Source organism: Marmota marmota, unplaced genomic scaffold (genome assembly GCF_001458135.2).
Source record: "Marmota marmota marmota unplaced genomic scaffold, marMar, whole genome shotgun sequence".
In the NCBI taxonomy this organism is placed as follows: domain Eukaryota; kingdom Metazoa; phylum Chordata; class Mammalia; order Rodentia; family Sciuridae; genus Marmota; species Marmota marmota.
The window spans coordinates 4,851,280-4,859,083 of NW_025999944.1; the positions used below are offsets into that span (position 1 = coordinate 4,851,280).

At 46.3% G+C, this 7,804-nt stretch overlaps 1 long non-coding RNA gene across 1 annotated transcript; it reads right to left on the minus strand.

Moving 5' to 3' along the window:
* Positions 1 to 745: 745 nt before the first annotated feature.
* On the minus strand, positions 746 to 6,077 carry LOC125616365. The gene is made up of 4 exons (XR_007346980.1): positions 3,888 to 6,077; positions 3,739 to 3,791; positions 1,441 to 1,527; positions 746 to 917 (listed from the first exon to the last, which is right to left on the minus strand). It is a non-coding gene; the product is annotated as an uncharacterized LOC125616365 (long non-coding RNA).
* Between the last annotated feature and the right edge of the window lie 1,727 nt (positions 6,078 to 7,804).

The following is a 7,804-nucleotide window of genomic DNA, read 5'->3' on the forward strand; positions in this document are numbered from 1 at the left end:
ATCACATGCATATTGAAATATCAAACTGTGTACCACAAATATGTACAATTATCACATGTCAATTAGTATATATACAAATCTATGTTGCATATAATATTAAATATATATACATATGATTTTTCAAAAGAAAACTCTGCTTTCCTGCACCCTAGCAGCTTCAGTTTCTCACTCCCTTTAAACATGCCCTTTTGGCCACCTACAGTCCTTCCTAGGAATCTGTATCAAGAGAAGCCCCCAGAATTATGCACCCAGAGCAGGGAGCAAGGACCTGGTTTTGTTTGTGACTCCATCTCCAGATGCAGGCCTCCAACAGTAGTTTACTCAATTATTTATACAGCATGGTAATGACCACCCATGGAATCCTTCAATAGCTGTGCCTGGGGAGTGGGGTGGGGGTGGAGAGCAAAAGGTATTTAAGGTGGTCCTTTGAGGTGGTGAGGCTTCTGTAAATGTTTTCTTCTCTCTGCTCTTTCCAGATTTCCTATAATATGCACAATAAGTGCTACTAAAAATGAGAAAATTAATATGAATCCTCTAGGTCTGTGTTGATGCTTGGTTTTAGACTGGGGCAGGGAATAGGTTTCTCATTAGGGTCTCACAGGGGCTCGTGACTGTTGCTAACCCAGGCTCAGCCTCCTGGGGTCCTGGTAACCCCTCACAGCTTATCTTGCCATCAGGACAACTGCCAAGAAAAGAAAAGAGAAAGATAGATAGATAGATGCATCCTGCCAAATAATTGCCCACTTCACAGTTATTTAGGGACGGGTCTTATTTACTTCCAGTTTTGCAAAGAGTCAAAGGCAGTCCTGTGGGTGAGGGTAAGAAAACACAGGAGAGGATTCTTCAAGGTAAGGGCAGCACTCCCGCAGCCCATTTGTCAAAGGACACATGGCAACTGACTTCAGGAAACACAGGGCCTGGCGGAAGAAAAGAAAGACTATTCATTTCCAAATCTTGCTAGGAAAGGTCATTTTAAAACCCATGAGCCGGAAGGAACAGACGCCTGTAAACAAGAGACTGAACAATATTCTAGATCCATCCATTACGGCTGCTTGTCCTACCAGTCACCCTCCGCTCCCACTTGGCCCTCAATAGTTGGGTCTGAATATCTGAGGGAGTGAAATGAGCCACTTTCCCTTTCTTAATTGCCAGATTAAAAAATTAAAGGTCTTTCTTTCTTTTTTTTTTTTTTTTAACAAAAATGGGTGAGGGCCCAGAAAGCTTTGAGAATCTGATTTAGAGCCATTTAGGCTTCAGGATTTAGAGCACTTATTTAATTAACACTTAATGAACACCTGTTACATGGCGGGAACTGGGGAAGGATAAAAAGATGGTTAAGACACAACCCCACCCTCAGGAAATGTTCCAGTCCAGTAGGGCCAGTCTGGAAGGACAGCTGGGAACCAGCAGGGCGAATCCGCCCAGGTTTAGTGGACAGACCTGGGCTCCAGATCTTTCCCGCTCTGCCTTCTCCTCGCTGGGAAACGGAGCCACTTCAGCAGCTGCTCAACGCCATGGTTTTGCGAGCTGTGGGCAGAATTAAGAATCCTTGTCCTGACTCTTTCCGTGGGACACTGTGAGGAGCCAATGAGATGCTGGGGGAGCAGGGACGAGGGTCCTGAAAAGTTTACCAAGCTGTCTAGAACAAGATGGCCCTTCTGTCACTGTGAAACTCTTGATTCCTGTAACTCTTTTCAAATGCTGTGAAAGAGCTTTTATTTGTCCTTACGGATGCCAGCCTCCTCTCAGGATGCTTTTGAATGTAGACAGCTGAGCGCCGTGGAGAAGAGATTAAATGACATTTTACCTGGGACTATTTTCCCTCCTGAGTAGGTATCGGTGTGTGTAACCGTCCCTGTTTGTGGCCGTCACCTTTTCTTTTATGAAAATGCCTTTTATTTTAAGACTAAAGGAATTTACAAATCATCCACTTTAAGTCCCTGGAGAAACTTCAACAAGGCGGTTTGAGGGAGAAAATTTTGTGTCATTTTCTTCTAAATGTCTCTTTCTGAAAACTAAAAGGATTCTGTCCAAGGACATAGTGGTAAAGTATTGACTGTTTACATAACTGAAAAGTGGTTTGAAAATGGAAAAATGTAGACTTGTTAATTCAGTAGCTGATTGAAATTCCCCAACCATTCTTTTTCACCTTAACTAAATCTGCAAGTTTGACTGTATTCTTTTGGAAATTTTTGTTTTTTTAAATGATGTAGGATTTGGCTACATTAAGAAAACTCAATTTCAACCTTCTAGTTTCTTTTGTTCCTGGAATGATTTTTTTCTTGATTTGAGATGATCAAGAAATAAGGAAATATGAAAACACACTGATGTACAGGTCTTTAGTTTATAGTCCCTCTTTATCCATAGGTTAACCCACCTTCAGTTAACTAAAGGTTAATATTTAATTTAATATTTAATTAATTTCTAGTCTAGAAATATTAAGTGGAAAATCCCAGAAATAAACAAATATGTAAATTTTAAAGTATGAATATTCTGAGTGGTGTGGTAAAATCTCATGCCATCCTGTTGCCTCCTATCTAGGATGCAAATTCTCCCTTTATCCAATGTATCCATGTTGTATATGCTACCTTCCCATTAGACACTCAGTAGCTGTCTAATTTATCAGATCAACTGCCATGATGTTACAATTCCTGTGTCTGAGTAACCTTAATTTTATGTAATAATAGTCCTCAAGCACAAGAGTAGTGTGTAAAAATAGAAACCTCCAAAGAATAAAACACAGAAGGATAGATTAATTATGGTACTATGTGCCAATACTTCAGGGCTTATAGGGAAACGAGCATATATAGGATTTGGTACTATGTGCATTTTCAAGCTTCTACTGGTGGCCTTGGAACATAACAGGGTAAGGGGGAACTACTGCATTCTTCAGCAGAGAATTATAAGCCCCAGCCCTCAGTTCCTCTTTCCCACTTCATGCCCCCAGTGCACAAAATTCCCCATGGCCACTACCACACCCCACCCCTGCTCACCAAGTGTGCATTCTTGTACCCTTCCCTATCACGTCCACTTCTCAAACTCCTTTTGCACATCAAGGGTCCACACAGATGCCTCTCCCATTATGTCCATCTTCTGAGGTTTGTGTCCCCAACACTCTGCAGTGTTCCCATCGGTGACTGCGTCTGCCCAAACCACTTCTTTCTATGCCTAACAGCGTGTGCTGCTGAAGACGCCTGTGTTTTGCTTTTCACTGTGAGAGGGAGGAGCCCTGGAGATTATTCCCAGGGCTCATTTTTTTTTGGGGGGTAGGGGGGGTGACTCAACCCTGACATAGAGAAGGCTTTTTCCTCAAAAGTGAAGGAAAGCATTGTTTTCTGTATCTGAGGTCTAGAGACATCCTAGATGCAAAGAGCGTGTCCAGGGGGCAGCAAGTGAGTGGAGAGACTGGTAAGAAGCCTTGTTCTTTCTGGGGCTCCAAGGAAGCTCCTGCGAGCCCAGCAAGGCACTGACTCCCGGCCCTCCCCGGCACAGCTCTGGGGTGAGGAGGACCGCGCGTGTGTGCCCATCCTGAAGGGCCGGTCACTGCCTGCGGCTGGCTGCGAGAAACCCAGTGAGGACCGCAGGCCACAGAGGTAACTCCCAGGAAGGGCACCAGCTGGGATTCACCCTCCCCAAAAAGCCACTCTGGCCCATGCCAGCATTCAACAGTGGCACCGTGTGGCAGTGAGAAGCAATGGCAGGGCAGGGACGGGGCAGCCGAAGACAGCCTGTTCTTACCTGTCGACGGCAGGTGACATGAGGACCTGTGTTGGAGGAGCTCCCGGAAGGTTCTAGGGAGGGAGGGAGGGGAAGCCAGGAGCGAGACATTGGCCTTCTGACCAGGTGGGTGGGAGGCAGGAGGAAGGGTGGAGAACGTTTTAATTTACCTGGAGGATGAGCAGATTATGGAAGAGTCTGAAGTCCCCTTCTAAGTCGCCAGCTCCTGGGAGACAGCACTTCCAGCTCAATGCCTTGGGTGCAAAAGGCACTGAATCGAGTCTATTAAATAGAGATATTTTTGCTTTGCATATATTTGAAGACTAAATAAATGAGACATGGACCCCAGGGAAGAAATGATTGATTAGACCACTTTCAGCATGGGCTACCTGCACATGTTCACTTGTGTTTGAAAGTGATTGTTTTGCTTCTCCTTAGATGCGTGTGCAAGATACACGCACGCTCACACGCACACGTGTGTGTAAAAATCAAAACACTACCCAGTTGGTCTACACAGATCTTTTCCCTGGCCCCCTAGGATATAACCTTTGTTGAGTTCTGTGATATTTACTCAGGAGGTGATTTTCATCTTCATAAGACCTCCTCGGCTGGTCACGCCTGTCTAAGTCCGTACCCAGCTAGACTGACTCAAGTCACTGCCCAGACGAGGCCCCCGATCCTCAGCACCTGCCACCCCTCACTCCACCCTGCGTCGGACTCCACAGCATTCTCTCACTCTTACAAAATGATATTTACAGCTCATGAATATGCACCCCCACATCCTTTCATAGTTACTTTTCTACCGGACAGCATAGTTCTAGGTCCTGATCCCTCCGTGGCTCTGCACTTTGTACACTTACGTTTCAGCTGATGGCCTCGGTCACAAGCAAAACTATTTTCAAGAAGATGAGAGAAGTGGGGCTTGAAATATAGAATATATCGTCATCTCCTCTTGCATGATAAATAGCTGTTATGGTCATTTATTGTTCCCATGTTCCAAAATCTGAAACTGCTGTACAGATGTTCTCTAGCCCAGCTCCCTAACATCTGTGCAGAGAAGGCAGGGTGCACAGTTATCAGCTCCATTTTGCAGATGAGAATAGTTATGGGGGGCCCGAGGGGCATCGACTTGACGTTTTTAGGATGCTGTGATCGTGCTTTATTAGCCTTTACTCATAACATCCTGGAGCAGCCGGGGAGTAGCAGTATCACTGTCCAGCACAAGGTCATTCCATAAAGTCAAGAGAGAGTTAGAAACAGAACCCAAGATTTGGGGACGTCCTATCTCAAGCTGCACTCACTGTGTCCCCAAGGGAAAGGGGCATGCACCAGATCACAATATGCACAGTTCCACCCAGAAACAAGAACCCGCCGCAACCCCAGATGTGCACAGTTACACAATCCAACACTGTGACCCTCTCTACGGCACTCAGCCTCTCTGGGCTCTTTTACAATCACTGACCTGAATCCAGGGGCTCCCCAAAAGGCATGATCCCTTCAGGGGGGAGTATTGTCTACTGGGCTCCTAAAGCCTCTAAGGAACATAAAGTGGGCCTGTGCCCTTGTCCTCGTATGGTTAGCGCACATCCCATTAGGAATCATTGGAAGGAAGAATGGGGACTGTGACACTGGGCTGGGACCCACACCAACACTTCAGAGAGAGCGGGCCCCCCTCATTTTTTTTTTCCTAAATGAGGTCTATTACCTCGGCCTCTCCTGAGGTGTGTGGTTACCTATTGTCTGTTGGAGCACCGAGCACTTCGGAGGCGGGGTGGAGCCGCTCTGTGGAGCAGGTGGTAAAACTGCGTTAACCTGTGTCCCGGGTGCAAGCGCTCAGCTCCCTGGAAACGCGGGGGAAGCGCCCATCGTAATTACTTCACCTTCCTCAGCCCAGGCTCAGAGCTCCGCGCTGCACACCAAGCCCAGAGGCGTCTCTGGTGAGGCCGACCGGAGCCTCTGCTCACCCCAGGCCAGCGGACCCAGACCAGGCGCTCCCGGGTCCCCAGGGAGATGCCCAGGTCCTCCAGCTCTCTCCTGTCCCTCCGACCCCTGCTGTCCTGGCAGACCTCCTCAGGGCACGGAGCTCAACCCGGGCCTGTGACGCTGCCCTCTGAGCATCAGCGTGGGTTTGGATTTTAACAGGCCACTTATTTCCTCCTAGATATGCTGCCTGTTGTCATAGGTTAGACATCAAATGTCCCCCATAGGCCCATCACTGAAGGCTTGGTCCCCAGGAGGGTGCTGTTAGGAGGTGGCTGGGGACACCTTTGAGGGGAATTATGGGACCCAGCCCCTTCCTCTTCTTTTGCTTCCTGGTAAGTAGCTTGCTCACCCACATGTTCCACCATGGTGTCCGGCACTCCCACCAGAGGCCCAAAAGAGATGGATCTGCCAGATGATGGGCTCTGAAACCAAAAGCCAAAATAAACCTTTTTTATTTATAAATTAGTTATCTCAGGTATTTTGTTCTAGCAACAGAGAGCTGATTAACACACCTGCCATTAGGGTGGGTGCTGCCATATAAGTGGGGGTTCTGATTATTATCCCATAATCTGAACAACAGATTTACTATGAGCCGGTTTCACATGACATGAAAATACTAGCACACTCGTTCACTCCAGAATCCTGCTTTGCCTTTATTACTAGGGCTGATCTATGCAGCCATAATTGAAAATATGATGTTTTTAAAAGATAGTAAATGCAAAGTAACTTACAAAGTGATCAATACCTAGATAAAGTTTGGCTCCTTTTTCACTATTCCTTAACCATTCTTGGTAATTTCATCCATTCTTAATGTATCTTCTTTAGTTTCCATTAAAATATTTCTTCCTAAATCACCTTAAATCCTCTCCTTCTAATTAAATCTCTCCTATAAGAAATGTACCAGGCTGATTTGGCAAGACAGCCCTGCTTGGGGCGTATTGTCCACTGTCAAGGTCGGTCTCTGCCTCCCTTGAGCTCACTCTTTACCTGCAGCCTGGCTGAAGATCTGGATTAACCCACGGGACAGACTGAGTTCCTCCCCAGGAGCTGCCGGCTCCTTCAGGTAAGGAGGCAGAAAGCCATACCTGGCCTATATATGACATTGGGAAAGTGTTTCCTCATTTCTTTCTCTCTATCTCTCTCTCTCTCTCTCTCTCTCTCTCTCTTTCTTTCTTTCATCAAAAGGAAAGGCTTTCTGCCCTCTGATGGAACAGGTTTCCTAACGTGGTTTCGTCACGGCACCCTGAAGCACACATTTCAGAAGCTCCCTCTTGTTCGTGGTTAGTTGCAAAACAAACACCAGAGGTCAAGCACTTCTTTCTCTGGCAGCCCCAGAGCACAGACGCTCTTGGCCAGCCCTTGCCCACAAAGCCTTGGGTGAGGGGACCTTGTCCTACCCTGGACCTTGTGAGTGAGCCCACTTGGACTTCACATGGCAGGATCTTGAAGCTTCTGAGTCTCTTTTCATAAATAAATAAAGCAGTTTTATAAACCTGTCCTTCTGCGGCAGAGAAAACCCTTTTACTCCACAGGTCTCAACAAGCAGCCCTACTTCGTGCTAGAACCTAGGAATGTTGCACTGGGTCAGCCTTGGGGTCCCGCCTCCCTGCCTGTCCCACACCACACTCATTTGTCCCTTTAGTGTGCCACCTGTGGAGGCACAGAGGGACATCAAGGGGATGTTCTTCATCATTAAACCCAGCCATATGAAAACTCCAGTCTTTTAAAGTACAGGTAATGAAGATGTGAGATTATTTTGCCATCACTCCTTCATGCAGAAGATACTTAGCACCTTGGTAAGACAGAATCAAGGGGCTGGGATCGTAGCTCAGTGGTAGAGCACTTGCCTAGCACACGTGAGGCTCTGGGTTCCATCCTCTCAAAACCACATAAAAATAAATAAATACAATAAAGGTATTGTGTGCATCTACAACTAGAATATATATTTTAAAAAAAAAACAAAAACAGAATCAAGGAAAGGAATCCAAGTGGCCCTACTGTGTTGTCTGGTACTCTTAACTAAAGCAAGAGTTTATCAGAGACTTTTGTGTACAGAGAAAAATAAGGGATTTTTTAGGGCCCAGTGATGGAAAGGCTGTTGGTT